General features: G+C 39.7%; 1 protein-coding gene across 2 annotated transcripts in view; it reads left to right on the forward strand.

Moving 5' to 3' along the window:
* Positions 1-16812, forward strand: part of BMPR1A (bone morphogenetic protein receptor type 1A) — a 73536-nt gene that overhangs the window by 13516 nt on the left and 43208 nt on the right. Inside the window, exon 1 of one of the 2 annotated variants that reach the window (XM_015633016.3) lies at positions 1824-1846. The exons of the other annotated variant lie outside the window; for it this stretch is intronic. The gene's annotated coding sequence lies outside the window, so the exon portion shown is untranslated. Of the gene's footprint in view, positions 1-1823; positions 1847-16812 lie in introns of those variants that run through there. 2 annotated transcript variants of the gene reach the window in all.

Genomic DNA, 16812 nt, shown 5'->3' on the forward strand with positions numbered 1-16812 from the left:
CATAAGGTGAGAGACAAAATACTGTATGATACACAGAAGCCAAATTGACCATATTTTGCCTTCTATAAAAAGAGGTCTTGCAAATATAAGTCTTTGTTTAAAGTGCTTATACTCTGTAACAATGGCACCTGAGTAGGGTTTTTGTTCACATACATAACAAACAAAAAATAATCAATTTTATGCTTACTTTGCCTAGAATTATAGAGATAGCCAGTTGTTAGTGCTTCTGATCCTTGACCTGAAATAACATTTATTGATAGTGGGGATTTTTGATAGGTGTATATCAGTGAGTGATTATTTTCATCATCCTGCCTACTCTAGTTTTTGCGTGTTTTTTTCAGATTTAAAGTCTTTTGGAAGCTCTCATCATAGTGGTATTTGGCATTCCTCACTAGATTCTAAGGTTTTACTGTTAAGACAGTGCTTTAGGTCAATTCTCTTAGCATTTTGAATTCTTTCCTATTTTGTCATTGTGAACCAATACAGGGGAAAATATGTGAGTGAAGGAATCCTGTGTAAAAGTCATTGAGCTCTGAATTTCTGGTTTTGACTTAAGATCCAGGCCTAGAACTTTGTAACAGCAAAGAGTTTCCGGCAGTCTATTGCTTGTGAGGTGTTTTTTTACATGAACAGAGGGACTCTACCTATCCAGTGTGCAGGGACCAAAGGTCTCCTCTTGGTAGAGTTGCAGAATTACCCCTTAGCAGTTCTCTGCAGTGTCAGATACAGTACAAAAATATAGTAGATATAGTAGAAAAAATAAAAAGCACCTCCTATGGGAGTGGTACCAGAGAGTCAGTGTGAGCTCCTGGTTCTACACTGATGTCCCAAAGACTTGCACCCTCCTGAAATACATGGAGGGCTTTTTTCTCAGCTCCTGATAGAACATTTGGAAGTGTGCTTAATAAGTAAAATTACTATGGCTAGAAAAATGTTTTTCAGGTTATTCTTTTCTTACATGCACTGTCACTGGAATTATTTTTTGCAAGTCTCTCTTACCTGGTAGCATAATGGCATCTTAGTAATTTCAGTATGTTCAGAATGGTAAAATTCTTGTCCGTTTTGTTTACAGCAAAATACTTATTCCAAATTGCAAGCCTTTTTTCATGGTACAAAAGTACTCGCTTTTGGAGAAAATAGATGGAGACAGTTTATCGGTAAGATCATCTCACACTTCTGTTGAGGGGTAACTGCTTGTACGTAATTGACCGGAAACTTAAGACATTGCAATGTTGTTCTATCCCAAATAAACTATGTGCCTATAGTTTGGATAGTTAAGTGAATTCATAACAAAATTGCCCCTTTCATTCGAGAGGGACAATTCACCTCATTCTAGAAATCTATCTCGTTGGATCTACATGAATGCACTGGTTTGGAAATGCGAGGCCTTTGCAATGGACGAGTTCTTACCAGTTCCCTGTTTCTGAGTAAGACGGGTTCGTGTCTGAGGGTAGCGCACCTCGGGTGAGTGTGGAGCCAGGCCAGAGGCGGCTCGAAGGAGGGAGGCCTGCCTGGCAGGGCAGCGGCGCTTCCCGGAGCGGGGCACTGGTTCCCCTCGGCTGCCGCAGAGAGGGGACGCGGCCGGGCAGGCGGCGGAAACGTCGGAGCCCGAGGAAAGGTTTTTCCTGCCTATTTGAGGAGAGGCTGGCGCGGCGCGGCTCCCGGGGAGGCCGTGCCGGGATGCCATTTTGAGGTTCCGTGTGCGGGAGGCGGGGCGGCGCGGCTCGGGTTACGGGCCCCGCATTCCAGCGCCGCCGCCGCGCCCGCGCCGCGAGGGGCTCGCCTCACGGGCACCGCCGGGCCCGGGCCTCCGCCGCAGCGCTTCGGGGCTGTGCCTTGGCTCCCAGTAAGCATGAGAACTTACTAGCAAAGAACTTGGTTTTGGACTATTTTTAGAGATCAGAAATCCTTGTGGCGCTGTTTAATTTTGCTTAGTTGTAACCGTGGTTATAAGGACTTTCTGGAAGAATTATATTGTGCTTCAGATATTTCCTTGAGAGCTAGAAGGTTATTATCTGATGCTTTATTGCCTTCTCATTTTTCAAGCTGTTACCTGTATTGACAGTATTATGTAAATTCTAGGTAAATATTTGCTTTTTATCGTGGAGGTGTAGATTTTTGTATTTTGCTTGTTTTCCCTTCTCTTCCCATAGATACCAAATAGCGATTTGAAGTAATGTGTTTTAAAGGTCGTATGATTTCCGTGTCATGTTTGCACTGCAGCAGTACTCAGTTGTTCCTTGGCAGAACAATGGTTGGGTGCTTAGTGCACACTTCTCAAAGCTCTCACCATTAAAAAAAAACAAAAAAAACCAACCTGCAGGAGAATATCATTAAGGCTTTTTATAATAGAGCTGAGTTTGTATTTAAAGTTTCAAGTTGACTTCAGAACGGAATGTTTTGTGGAGTATTTATTGTAGTTGTTACAGCAACATCAGCTGGTACCTACTGTTCCTGCAGGGTCATTAGCATGTCTTGTGTACTTCTGTGGGGCTTCATAAATCTTTGCAGGTAAAAGAAACTAAGGAGGACATCTCAGTTTGAAATTCTGAGCATGTTATTTTGTGCTGTTTGGGGTGTTGTGTTCTTTCCACCACTTTTAATTCAGGTTGTAAATCATTCTGCCAATCAGGAGTCCATAACTATTGATTTTTTTTTTCCCTCTACCTTCAGTATATTATCACAAACATGAGATAAATAACTGCTTTAGATTAAGTTCAAGAGCTAAGTACAGCTTCGTCCGTGGGAAGACTCAGCCAGGGCATGAGATACCACATTCATCAGAACTTTAATGATGAATACTGTGTATCAAATGCTGTGAAATGTACAAAGCAAATCAGCTGCAAAAATATCTTCTCCGGCAACTGGTTAGAGTGGTATTATTTGTAAAATAACTTGAAGCTGTTAGATCATGGGATTTTTCTTCATGGCATGTAATCTCTTTGTAGCTAGAGAAGTAAAATGATCCTGGTTGTGGTTTGCAGTGCAGCTCTCTTGTCAAAGGAATTCCTTTTATTCCCCTCCCTCCTCCCACAAATAAAAGCCATCACATGCTGAATTGAAGAGTCGTCCTCTGCAGTTGTTTTAGTTAAAATGAAACAGTAGAGAAGAGTATTTTCTTCTGATGAAAATTCTTTCTGTGAGTTGTTGCTGCTGCATCCCTGAGCTCCCCAAAACTGAAGGGATCCAACTGATTCTTTCTGTTTCACTCCAGGGAGTCTTCTGTGTCTCTGCCAGCAGAAGTACAGGTTGGCAAATTTTTCTTCACCTTAGCCCGAAACTTATTGCTAAGACTGAGTTTACCCAAAGATCATTAAAATCTGACAATAATAGCAAACAATGAAACATTGACATTGAATCTCATTTTCTTATAAGACTATATGTAGTAAAAAGAAATTACTTCATCACCTCATTTACTCTTCACCAAATTCTTCTCAGTGTTTTCTCAATTTACTGCTCCTTGTGTTATAATTTAAAATGTGTGTGTGTTGTTGGTTTGAAAAAAAGTTGATTCACAAAAGGCAGTATGCAGTGGATGCAGCTGCTGTTGTGAATATAGAAAGGTAATTGATGTAAAAAACCACCACACATTTTTGTTTCTCTTCCAGTCTGTACCTCTGTAATGGGTTTCAGTACAGTTCAAATTGTTCCATCATTTTCATACCGAGATCAGTGTGTATATTGACTAGAAATGAGAAAATAACTATAAATGCACATATGTAATGTATTTTACTTAGGTATTTCTGCCAGTTCAGAAACTGCCAGTAGTCTGTGATGCTAAAGGCCCTGTGCTGAGATCCAGGGCAAATTAATAACTGCACAGCTCTGGGTAAAAGTTTATCACCAACACCCAATTTCTTGCCTTAGCTGAAAAAGAGCACAGCTGCTGGAGTCACTGTAAGTTAACTCACGTATCTGAGTTATGCTGCTTCCGCCCACACATGCTTACCTTGCAGAATGTCTGCATAGATCTTCATAAAAACACTTCCCTTAATCTGCCGTGGCAAGCAACAAAATTATTTTGGCACTAAATTAATACGGTGTTGGAGCTGAGGGCCTAGGGAATGGAGGATATGCTCCGTGTCTGCTGTTGGTTTTGCTGTGAAGCTGTTATTTGTTCACCTGTCTGATCGGGCAGTGAGGTAATGGGTGGGTCTGTGCCTTTCATTTTTATGATATTCCACGTAGCAAGTTAAGTCATTGTCCTGATCTCAGAAATCCAACCTATCAAAAACCTAACCAAACAAAAAACCCCGATCAATAACATGAAACCCCATCATATCAGTTATTTGAAGAATTTAATGCTTGGATTACACAGAGTGCTAGCTCTGGTCTGCAGCTGGGGGGACAACAGCGGGATCAAGCTGAAGCCTTTTGGATTTGGCTCAGTGTTCTGCTGGATTGGAAGAGAAATCACAGCTAGCAGGCGGCAGGTTTGGTCTTCCAGGTGTGGGTTCCTCAGTACCAGAGGGAGACTGGTGCAGTGGTGTGGCCTGCAGGAGAGGGGCTGCCACGCACCAGGTGTGTTTGCTCAGCCTGCAGAAGGCTGAGGAATGATGTTTGTTGTCTTCAGAGAAGGTGGAGCTAGAGTCTTCCCAGAAGTACATGTTGAAAGGATGGTAAATTAGTAGTTGCAAGTTACAGCAAGGTAATGTCTTACTGGATTAAAAAAAAAAATAAATAATTAGCATGGTGAGGTACTTGGGACACATTGCTGTGAAAGGCTGCAGAACTGCCTTTCTTGGACATGTGCAGGATATTCCTTGTCAAAGTCCTGAGCAGCTTGACATTGAATTTGGCCTTTTATTGGGCACAGGGTTGGACTGAGCAACTTCTGGAAGTCTCTTCCAACGTGTGAGAGTTGATCATCTGTCTGACAGCAGCTGGGTTCTGTGCGGCTGACAGTTCATGTGAAGAGGTCACGCTGCTTTTCTCCAGAGTTCTTGCAGATTGTATTGCACCTGATTTCTAACCCAGCCTAATGGGTCAAAGTTATTGAATGGAGGATTGGGGTGAAAATTGTTTGACCTTGTGTAACACCAACCATTTTGGTTTATCTGGATTCAGTGGTTAAATTTTCATTCGTGTTGTGTATTGGGGTGAAAATGAAAACTGAAACTTCTGTGTGCATTCATCCAGCTGTATCACAGGAGGGAAGAACTCAGCTAACAGATGTGGCACTGCATGCTTGGCCTTTTTTTTAGGGTCAGATTTGTGAGCTTTTTCTAGTAGATCCTTCTTTAGAAGGAGATGTAACAATTTATTTTTTTTTATTATCTTCTAAAATTAGTTTCTTGTAACTAAGGTTTGTTTATTTCAGATGGCCTGCATTCTAGCTTTCTGAAGATCTAGACTGGGTAATGAAAAACTATGTAGACTGTTTATCCCTCATTTGTGGTAGTCTTCTATTCCCTGATTTAAATCTGACTTTATACAGAGAGCTGAGCCAATAGAGCTGCCAAATAGTTTGGTGCTACAGGCTATCTGAAAATCTCAATCTGAATATTTTGTCAGTGGGAGCTATTGGGTGAATGCCTAGCATTTTATTTTTTTAAAATTTTTTTAGTCTGACAGCTTGATTGTCTAAATAGATTTGGGCTCCTATTTTATTTTAAATCTTAGCATTTGTATTAGCAGAAAACTGTACATAGTCATGTGCTACAGCAGTTGCTACTTACTTTTTTTTAAATTATGGGTGTTTGTCACCTGGGAAAGACAACATAATGCAAAGGATGTTAAATGCTGTTTGTTTTGAAGAGCATATTTGAAACAATGGAAAGACTTTAAAAAATGCTGAAGTTCTGAAGTGTTTTTTCTGTCGTGTTAGATTTGGCAGTGGTTGCAAACATGACAAATAATTTGCCAGGAAAGGAGTAACTCTTAATGTGCCTCTCCCAAGTCCCCTGATTTTCTGCAAGTGTTAAAATCCTATTGTTTGGCTTAGAATGAGGGAGTTTATTTCAAAGTGAACTGTGAGTAGTTTTCTTCCTTTCTGTGAGGTGGAATATGAAATGGCTCTAGGTAGAACTGTTGCCTAGTCAACTGTTGCCTGTTGTCCCCTAATAGGGAACTATTTTTATATAGCTATAATTGAAAACTGACAATAATTTTTTTCAGCATAAATTTATGCATCTCAAGTTTTCAAACTCAAGAGAGGGCAATAGTGTCATTTCTGTTATAATATATAATAAACTGTGACGGGTTTTGTATCGGTGTTCTGGCCTTCTGCAAGTCTTGTACAAGCAAATAATTGTTATTTTTCCAATTGGATTTTTCTTGGCAATGTTACCAAATGTGAATGTTACCACTCAACTCCACAGAATCCTTTTTGTGTTAATTTTTTTCAAACAAATTGTTAAATAAACCATGCTGGAACTTGGTAGAGGATGAGAAGTCTTAATGCAAATTACTAAACTAGAGAAAATTCCTCAAATACTAAAGGCAAGAATATTTTTCCCTGGTTCTTTGTATTTATTTTTTTTTCGGGTATTAACTGTGTACTGGCATTAAGATCTCTTAGCCTGTCTTCTTTTTTGCTACTTCCTTCAGTTTTGATTGCTTGAAAATGACAGTTTCTATACTGCATATACATAATGTATGGAGATAGCTCCAAAGGACTAGCGGCAACTTGCAAGTTGTGTTTACTTTTAACATGGTGACTGTAAGTTAAGCCCAAACCCAGAATATTCATAGAATCACAGAATGGTTTGTGTTGGAAGGGATCTCCAAAGCATCTTGTCCAAATCCCTGCAGTGAACAGGGACATCTCCAAGTAGATTAGGCTGCTCAGAGCTCTGTCTATCCTGACCTTGAATGTTTCCAGAAATGAGGCATCCAGCACCTCTCTGGGCCACCTGTGCCAGTGTTTCACCAGCTTCATTTGTTTATTCAGGAGGTAAACAAATCCTCCTTGTATCTACTCTGAACCTACCACATGGTTTAAAACTATTACTTCCTTCCCAGTCCCAAAAGCCCTGCAAAAACATTTGTCCCCACATTCCTTTATTTATTTGCCTTGTGTATTGGCAGCAGTTCTGCAACTGTTACTTCTCTTCTGAGACCTATTTTTCCCCTCAAACATCATTAGAAGGTGGAAATACAAGCATTTAGTGTCTTTCTTGGCTTTTACTTGAAACTGCAGATTTCATATTTTCATTTTTGTTACTGTTTTTAATTAGGATTTATTGCAACATCAACGAGAAAGAGAACGTATCTGTGAACTGGAGCACTTTCTCACACAGGGCTGTAGTTTCATCAAAGACTCAAGAAACTATCAAGGGAATACAACTGTGTTTTTTTCACTAGGTATTTTGTTGTTCTTTCGTGGTCTCTTGCATTAACTCAGGCTTAAAAAAGCAGTCCATTTTCTTGGAATTTTGGGATTTCTTCCATGTCTTTTTCTTTGATTTTGTGTATGTTAGTAGTTTTGATCCATTTAAATATCACTATTATAAGAAAACAGCAGTGATCTTGCAGAGAATCTGCTAAATAATAAAGTGAAAATTGTTCCTCCACTGATACATTCTGTATATTATTGTAATAATTCTGATCTTATTGTGACAGCTGTATTGGAAAAAATTCTCATGTAAAAAGTGGATTTTTTTATATTTTATTTGATTGTAATAGCATCCTGAGAAGCCTTTTTAAGGAGGATAAAATAAAGTAAGATAAATGTCATAAAGATAAGACTAGATTATAAGGAATTTCCAGTTATAATTGTGTACTGTTTTGCAGTACTGCAGTAGCAGAAATCTAGCACTTCCTAGGTTCTCCATAAACTATTTTAGTTTCACTTGCTGACAATGGCTTGGAAAGTTTTTTATCTCTTTTTTAGTGGTAGCTGTGTATCCTGCTGCTGTATGATTGGTGTTTCACACAATTCTTTCTCCTAAAAACATAACATGGGAACAGTCTAAAGTATTAAATGGGCTTTTCTCTTTGTTTAGGGTTGTATCCTGTCCTGCTTATAAGGAAAAATAGGCACTTGCAGCTCATAAAAATACACTGAGCTTTAGATACACAATTATAGCCTATGCTGTGAAAACTTCTAATATTTACAGTTGATGAGTTTAAAAATTATGAAATCTAAGATTTTATTTTTTTTTTAATGTAGAAAACATTTTTTAAGTAATCCAGGTGGTGGAAAACCTGTGAAAAAATGTACTCTCACTGTGCAGAGATGGAAAAGTTGTTTGTCATCACTTCATGTGCAGTAGACACTTTGGTTTCTCGTGTGGAGTCAGTGTGCCTGAAGCAGCACAGTGAGGCTGAGGAGCTTTGCAGTGAGTCCCTCCCTTGCTGTTTGGGTAGGCTGAGTTCTGGAGTATTTTAACTTCCATCTGGAGATGAGCAGTAGCTGAAAAAAAAGCTGTTCTCTTTCCACATCTTTTCCTTACCTGTTTCATTATTCTTAACAATCTCCCTCCTCTTCATCCCAATCAAAGTATAAAAAGTATCCCAAAGTATAAATATTCGTAGCTATTTAATTTTTGCAAGACACCTTACATTGCTGACAAACGGTTTTTTGTTGTGACCTTTGAAGCTGATGGAGGGTGAATTCTTGTTCTTCCTGCTCTTCTTGATACACTTTCGAAAGTCAATTTTGACAGTCATCTGTCAGCTCAGAACAGAAGGGTATTGCTTCATGCTGCTCATGTCCTCACTGGATTTGGTGCAACAGATTTGGGATCTTTAAAAGCATCTTGATCATGCAGTTTCCAAATTATCAGATGCCTTTTTAAATTTTTTTTCCATGTCCTCCCACTCCCGGAGGCAGATAAACGATTCTGAGGCTGCTTTTCAGTTTGTCAGTTCTGGGCTCGGGTTACAAGTAGTGTGATAAGAATTACATATCCAAACTGCTGCTATTTTACAGTATCTAAGAATGTTCCTCTTAAGATAGCTTATAAATATTTCACATCTTTTAACAAAGAGGAAATGTGAACAGTTATTTAACTGAAGAAAACATCTCCTACAGCCAGCCAAGAAGCCCCCCACCTCTGCCAAACCTGTTTGCTGGACTTTGTGCCTAGAAATGGTACTGCCATTGTACAAATTGCAAAGCATTAGGGTCTGTTGACAAAGAGATAAACCTTCCCACTGAGGGAGCGTGAAGACAAGGAAAGCCTGCAAGCTTAATTCATCAGAATTCTTGAACACTTGAATTTTTAAGCTTTTTGAGCAGTATTTTGAAGAATGTGTGTTGTGTGGTTGCCTCTTCTCCCTCCCTAGTTATCTCAGGACACAGCATAACCCAAGGCATTGGATGCCCTTGCAAACCTTGGCAGGAGTTAGCAGTGTCCAAGGACACTATTAGGAGTTTTTGGGTTGGGTCATACATATTTCTGTCCCCTGACATCATTGTTTCCTCCCCACTCCCTTTTCTGATTTTAGGGAAGGCCAAGACCCATATAGTTTGATCTACATTAGGTTTTGGCAGTTTGACAGTCAAAACTCACTTAATCAGGTCATTGAATTACCATACAATGTTCTGGTTTATTAGAGACAGACACCCTGTACTTTAAAGAACTTCAGAATTTCTGGGTCTCACCTGATCTGCAGACATACATGCTCAACTAAAATACATTACAGCATCTTAAACTCACCCTTTGCTGTGTTTCCTGCAATTCCAGACTTCTCTTTTTGTTCTTACCCCAGATATTCTTCCTTCTAAATAAGGAGGAGTTAGGTTATGGGGATGCTTACATTACACTAGTGGCAGGCATGTGCTCTAGTGACTGCCAGAATATGATTGCATGCTGCTTTGATTAAGATTTAGTTACACTGCTTAGATCTTTCAAGTTGTGTTTTCGAGCTGTAAGCTTGTTATTGAGTTGTTGTGTGGTTCTGTTTAAATATACTTAAATATTTGTTCTATTTTAGTTCTGAGAATACACTAATAGTAGAAGGATTGTGCGAGAGTACTGCTTCTATTCAGCAGAACTTCTTTATAAACATACTCATTTTTTTTCTGCTTACTTAAGTAACTTTTATTGTTTTATCTTGTGACTCTTTTAGAGACAGCAGAACCAAGTCAGACTTTCCAAACTTCCTTGATTGCTGGAAAGCCATTTCCTGACTTGCACTCGCATATACTTGAATAAATCACCTGAAGTAAATGCAGGGACATACCTGGGGTACATACTTTTACAGAATCTTCCACTGTTAAAGCAATCCCAAGAAACTAAGCCATTGTTGGCTCTGAGCTGAGTTGGTAGGGCTGATCGTAAGGAAAGCTGTGTGTTTCTGTAAAAGATAACTCCTATCAACAGAGCCTGCTGCTGCAGACTGTGTAATTCTGTCACAATTTGAGTCGTTTTCAAAGCGGCTTATAATAAGGTAGAAGGTCGTTTCATCATTCCAAAGATTCTGTGGTTTATAAGGAAGAGACTACATAAATAAGTTTTAGTATTCTTTTGCATTTTTTAAAAATACAAATACTGAACTTGTTCCTCCTCGACTTTGTCATTACATGTCATTACATGTCATGTAATCTTAGACATTTTGAATCCACAGCCTGTCAGCCTGTACATTTTTCGTGCAATTGTTTGTTCCAGCGATTGTATTTCTGATTTGAACAAGCAAAAGTTGTTATGATGGTGTGTGTATATATATCTCTTCCTTTTGCAGTCTTGTTTAATTATGTTTTATATACATAGTAGTTTTAATTTATGCATCTTGCTGTAAAAAAAATAAAATCAACAGGAAAAATATAAATAACCAATCCATCCTTTATAAAATCCTTCAGGAAAAACTGACTTTTTTGTTGTTTACTTTCAGTTTGCTCTTGGACAGCTTTTCACCTGTCTTTACCTGAATAAGGAAGCTGCTGCCCTGAACTGGGACTCTTTTTTATTTCCAGTAAATACTTTTGGAAAGTATCTAGTGTTGAAATCTCTCATCACTTCCAAGTGTCTTGCATTCTTGTCAAACAGAGAATGCTGAAGTTCCAGTAAGTTATTAGTGGGCTGAAATTTCTTTCTGCAAGGACTAAGGAAGCTCAGTAGCTTTGTGTTTCAGTGGAAATGGTTATGCTGAAAGGACCTACCTGAAGAATGACACTTCAGTTGCATTGTTGTTACCCGTTTAAAGGATGAAAATATTTCAAGGAGTGTTCCTGTTAGTGAAGTCTGTAAATCATATACAAGTTTGTTTTGAGCATATACCCAGATGTGACTGATTTCCTTTTGAGCCCAAAAGATGTTTGTCTGCATTTGGGCCCTTGTCTTGCAGTCTTTGAGCAGTGGTGAGTATAGCCTGTAGTCTATGTTACAGAAGGTGAAAACAAAGAAATCTGGAAGAAAAGATAACCCAGCAATCTTACTTGGAAATTTTGGCTGCCTTCCCCTAAATTTCTCAGTATTGGCTGATATTATATAAATAGTTTTCCACATTGCTGAAGAGGAGGAGGTGGCAGCTGGTTTGTAGGGAAAAACATTTTGCTGCAGTGTTGCCTGTATAATTTTATAAAATAGATGTCGTGCATCTGAAGGGTTAAATCAGCTGAGATTCATATAGAACTTTAGCATAGCCAGTAAAGAAGCTACCAGTGTTAAACATTTTGCTGGTTCTTTTATTTATGTGTTAACCCTGGTTAACATATAAATGTCTTGACGGTTTAATAGATCCCTCAGTGTAGAGAGGGATAGAGGCTACCTCTTTGTTTGAACTCATTTTCTTATTTTTCCTTGAAGAAAACAAGAATTTTATTCACTTATTTGAGTAGGAAATTAAATAAGTAAGTTAAAGGAACATAAAAGAATGCTCTTTCATTTTCCCCAAAAGAAAAAGGGAGAAAGAAAACTTAATTAGGATAATTAATAATTTAAAATGTATATGTTAAACTTTTTTTTAGATTTTTGTTGAAAGATATACATCACATGTGTATTAATTTATACATCTGAAATAGCTCCATTTTCATCTTTTTACAAAGTTGTTGGTTTTTTTTAAGTTTAAATATTATTTATTAGCCACAAATGGGACAAAGATGGAAAGATAAAAAATCTTCTTGTGATGGTCCATGCTCTGTGCAGTGGAACTTTGTCTTCACTGGTTTCAAACTGGTCCTGTTTATGGGTAGCTCTGCTTGGTTGGGCTGAACAGTGTGGATATTGTATTCAGCTTGGAGTAATTCTGCTTGGGATTGTTTTCTGTTCAAGGGCAAAAGGAAACAACATAAATTCATAAATTCCTAGTGCTTTAACCTGTGTATTAGAACTGTCTTCTCAGAATGGAGAATTCACTGCATCAAGGGTGAATCAGTCTGCAATTGACAACTCCTTTAAGTGTATTTCCTGTTTGAATTTAGATGAGATTCAAATGTCAGCTGCTGGCTCTTGTGTCTTCAGTAAATAGAAAAAGCTGCTAGAGTCAAAGGGTTTTGTTTTTTGTGGGTTTGGGGGTTTTTTTGGTTGGTTGGGGTTTTTGTTAGAAGTCATATTAAAGCAACAATGCCAAGTATCTTAAGTTTCTTGCAGCAGGACAAGCTTTCCAGGCTAAAATAAGCATGAATTTTTCAAAAACATGATTGAACAATAACTACCTCATTACAATAACTTGCTCATATTTTTCTGATGCTGTCTCTCAATGTTCATGGAAAAGCTTTCATATTATTTTTCAAGCCACTCTGGAACACAGTGAAGTCTAAATTACTTTCCCTACATACCAAGAGTAAAATAACTTCTGACTTGGTGTGTATTTTGCTATAAAGCATATATTAAAACTGTGGCTGTATCTCAGAGTTTTCTCCAACCCCAGGAATGCTTAACTGGCTAAAAATCAAATTGTGCTTCTTTTCTCCCTTTTCTTCCATAGGCTTTGTGCTCATCTCTGTAATAAGTGGTGTCTTCAAAAGGCACAGCAGTGAATGATCACTGGTACCTGTCAGGCCCCTCTTGGGAACACCCTGCCCATCCACAACTTGTGGGATGATAGTGTAACTTCCAAAATAAAGTATTGAGATGTCTGAAGGAGAGCAGCTCTCAGGTTTGTTAGCTTGTTTCAGCATTGTCAGGGCAGTTGGAGGTGTGTGCAGAGTACCAGGTGTGTTGCAGTTCTCAGCAGGCACACCTCTGGTGCCTTTAGAGATTTGTTGACAAAAATCTCTTCCTTGCTGAAGAAGCCATAGATTCAATTTAGCTATTCTTTTTCAAGGGTTTTTGTTGTTTTGTTTGTTGTTTTTTTTCAGGATACAGCCTGTCTCTTTTAGTGTTTGTTCATGGAAGGTGGTGTTGCTGTATGAAATGAACCTGTTCCCAGGCAGTTAACCAGAAGAGATCTGCATTGTTCTCTGCAAGTGGCCTGTCACCACCTTTTACCACAATGAGTATTTTGGCCTTGCTAAGGGGGGAAAAAAAAGGCAGCTTAGTTTTGTTTCAAATCCTTGATGAGGGCACCAGGACTCCTGTGCATTTGAAGAAGAGAATTTGAGATGTGATGAATTCTTCATCATTGCTTCCAAATACATAAATCAATAGGAAATGCAAGATGCCAGATTAGATATTAGATAACTGTACAGTATGTCCAGGAACCTGGTGATGAGTTTTCCTGCCCTATGTTTGTGCCCTTCAGGTCTATTCTGGATGTAGTATTTCAGAAATCTGTCATTAGAAATCTTAGGTCAAGTTGAAAGCATTCATAATGTGGTGGCCAAAGAACTAAAGGCAGTATAACATTCTAGCATTCAGAATGAATAATTGTTAGACTTTATAGCTGAAATGGCTGAGGATTTTTGAGCACCTTAGTGTCTACACTGAATTACCCTTGTGTATTATTTACTATGTGAGGTAGCACTGCCTTACTCCAACTTATTCACCTCAGGTGGGGCAGATGTTGGGGCCATGGTGGCCTGAGTTTAAACTTGCAAGTGCTGTATCATCATGCAAATGTTAAGGATGGAAATTATTTTATGCTCATGTCTTCTAAAATCCTAGTAAATAAAGAATACTTTAGCAAATATCCAACTTATTTTATTACTTGAGCAATTTCTTGTAATTGTGTATCAGGCACAGCACCACTGATTGGTCAAAGGATGGGATTGTCCCTGTCTGCTCTGCCCTTGTGCAGCCTTGCCTCATGTCCTGGGTGCAGTTTTGGGCACCACAATGCAAGAAAGACAGAAAGCTGTTAGAGATGTCTAAGGGAGAGCAATGAATATGGTGAAGGGCCTTGAGGGGAAGCCGTGTGAGGAGCGGCTGAGGGCGCTTGAGGAGTTCAGCTTGAGGAAGAGGAGGCTGAGGGGACACCTGACTGCAGGTACAGCTTTCTCCTGAGGGAAAGAGGAGGGACAGGCACTGATCTCTGCTCTGGGGTGACACTGACAGGAGCCGAGGGAATGGTCTGAAGCTGTGCCAGGGCAGGTTGAGGTTGGATATCAGGAAAAGGTTCTTCCCCCAGAGGTGGCTGGGCAGTGGAACAGGCTCCCAGGGCAGTGGTCACAGCAACAAGGCTGGCTGAGTTCAAGAAGCGTTTAGACAATGTCCTTGGGCACATGGTGTGACTCTTGGGGATGGTGCTGTGCAGGGCCAGGGCTTGGGCTTCGATGTTTCCTGTGGGTCCCTTCTAATTCAGAATAATATTCCATGATTCTAATTTCCATTCGTTGGTTTTTGGTTGGGTTTTTGTTTTTGGGGTTTTTTTCCCCTGAAATAACAATGTTTAAAGAAATCTCAGAGATCAAGTGTGCTTCAGCAAGTCCCTAGTACAAACATCTGACTAAAAGAGTAGATGCCATAATTATAGCTTTCTTGTGTATAACCACTTTTGCAAAAAAGGATGACTTGTGGTTTTTGGGGATAATATTCAGTTGTCTGAATAATTAATTGGTCACATTGTATCAGGAGAAGTTTACAGTACCTGTAAACAGATGAAGGAAAGTTCAGTCTGCTTGAGATGAGATACAGTCCAAGGCTACCAATTTCACATGGTCATCTGGATTATAGAGCATTCTTTCACTTTATGTGCAGAAAGGTGGCGAGGTTTTTACCACTGAATTACAAAAAAAGGGTAAAACGTTTAATTGTGTATCTTCTCTGCCAAAGACTTACAGTTGTTTTGGGAGCTTCAGTTAATTGGGGAAAGTCAGAACATTCCGGTAGTCAACCATGTGTAACATTGTGCATTAGAAAACTATGGGGTTATGACTTGCTGAAGTTTTATCTAAAGGAATCTATGAAAATATCCAAATATCTAAATTTTAGATACTACATGTGGTCCAAATGAATTCTGAAGTTGTCTAGAATAATTTGAAGTATATTTACATGCCTTTCTTTCTGTTTTGCTATGTAGTGTTTTATAATTAGTGATTTACTGAAAGCAGGAGACTCCGTGGAATGTGGACTCCAAAGGTTCCTCCACAAGAGTTATTTTACTCTTGAATATAAGCATGTAATCCACATACTTTTCTATAGAAAAACTTATGTACTTGAGTGGTCTGCTCATGGTGAAGGCCTTTAACCTTCTAGTGATGGGAGTGGTGTCTGAGGTGTCTCCTGACATCCTTAAAGAATCTGTCATGCTCCCACGTGTGCAGAGCTGTTGAGCTGATGGCTCTGACTTAGTGCTTTGCTGAATGCAGTGATCTTGTTGGAAAGGTTTTCTCATTCCCAGCTATGCGTTCCTGCGACCTGTGTTTCTTGTCAGAAGTGAGACAGCCTGCAACCCGTGTTTAATATGATTTTGTGTGTATTTGGTTTGCATGGCAACATTTTTGTTGCAGGGGGCTACAGGGGTGACTTCTGTGAGAGGCTGCCAAGAAACTTCCCCCGTGTCAAATTAAACCAGCGCCAGCCAGATCTAGGAGGGACCCAGTGCTGGCCAAGCATCAGGCCATCACTGAAGGTGGAAGGGCCTCTGGGATAACATGTGTGAGTGAGAGAAGAAGTTATTGTGCAGTAGCAGCTGCACCTGGAGAGAGGAGTGAGAATATGTCAGAGAAAAAAAAAGAACTCTGCACACACTAAGGTCAGTGGAGAAGAAAGGGTAGGAGGTGCTCCAGGTGCCAGAGCAGATTCCCATGTAGCCCATGGTGAGGCAGCTGTGCCCCTGCAGCCCATGGAGGTGCACAGTGGAGCAGAGTTCCACCTGCAGCCCATGGAAAACCCCATGCTAGAGCAGATTTATGGCCAAAGGAGGCTGTGACCCCATGGAGAGAGGAGCTGGATCAGGTTTGCTGTCAGGACGTGTAGTGCTGTGGAAGGGAACCTATGCTGGAGCAGCCTTCTCCTAAGGGGCTGCACCCCATGGAAGGGACCTACACTGGAACAATTTATGAAGAACTTCAGCCTGTGGGAAGGAGTCAAGTTGGTTAAGTTCATGGGGGAACTGCTTCCTGGGGGAGGAATTGCATGCTGGAGCAGTAGAAGAGTGTGAGGAGTCCTTCCCCTGAAGAGGAAGGATCAGTTGAGACTGTGTGATGAACTGATCACTATTCCCATTCCCTGTCCCCCTGTTCCACATGCAGAGAGAAGAGGAGGTAAAGATTTTGAGAGTAAAGTTGAGCCCAAACAGAGGGGAGGGATGGAGGGAAGGTGTTTTTAAGGTTTGGCTTTATTTCTCGTTATCCTACTTCAATTTGATTTGTAATAAAGTAAACTAATTTCCCAAGTTCAGACTGTTTTGCTTGTGACATTAATCAGTGAGTGATTTCTCCCTGTTCTTACTTCAACCCACAAGCCTTTTGTTATATTTCTTCTCCCTGTTTAGTTGAGGAGGGCAGTGACAGTGACTTTGGGCACCTGGCATCCAATCTGAGTCAACCCCTACTTAAACTTTAAAACCGTACTTAAAACTTAAAAAATTTCTAATGTATAAATC

Source organism: Parus major, chromosome 6 (assembly GCF_001522545.3).
Source record: "Parus major isolate Abel chromosome 6, Parus_major1.1, whole genome shotgun sequence".
NCBI classification, from domain to species: Eukaryota; Metazoa; Chordata; class Aves; order Passeriformes; family Paridae; genus Parus; species Parus major.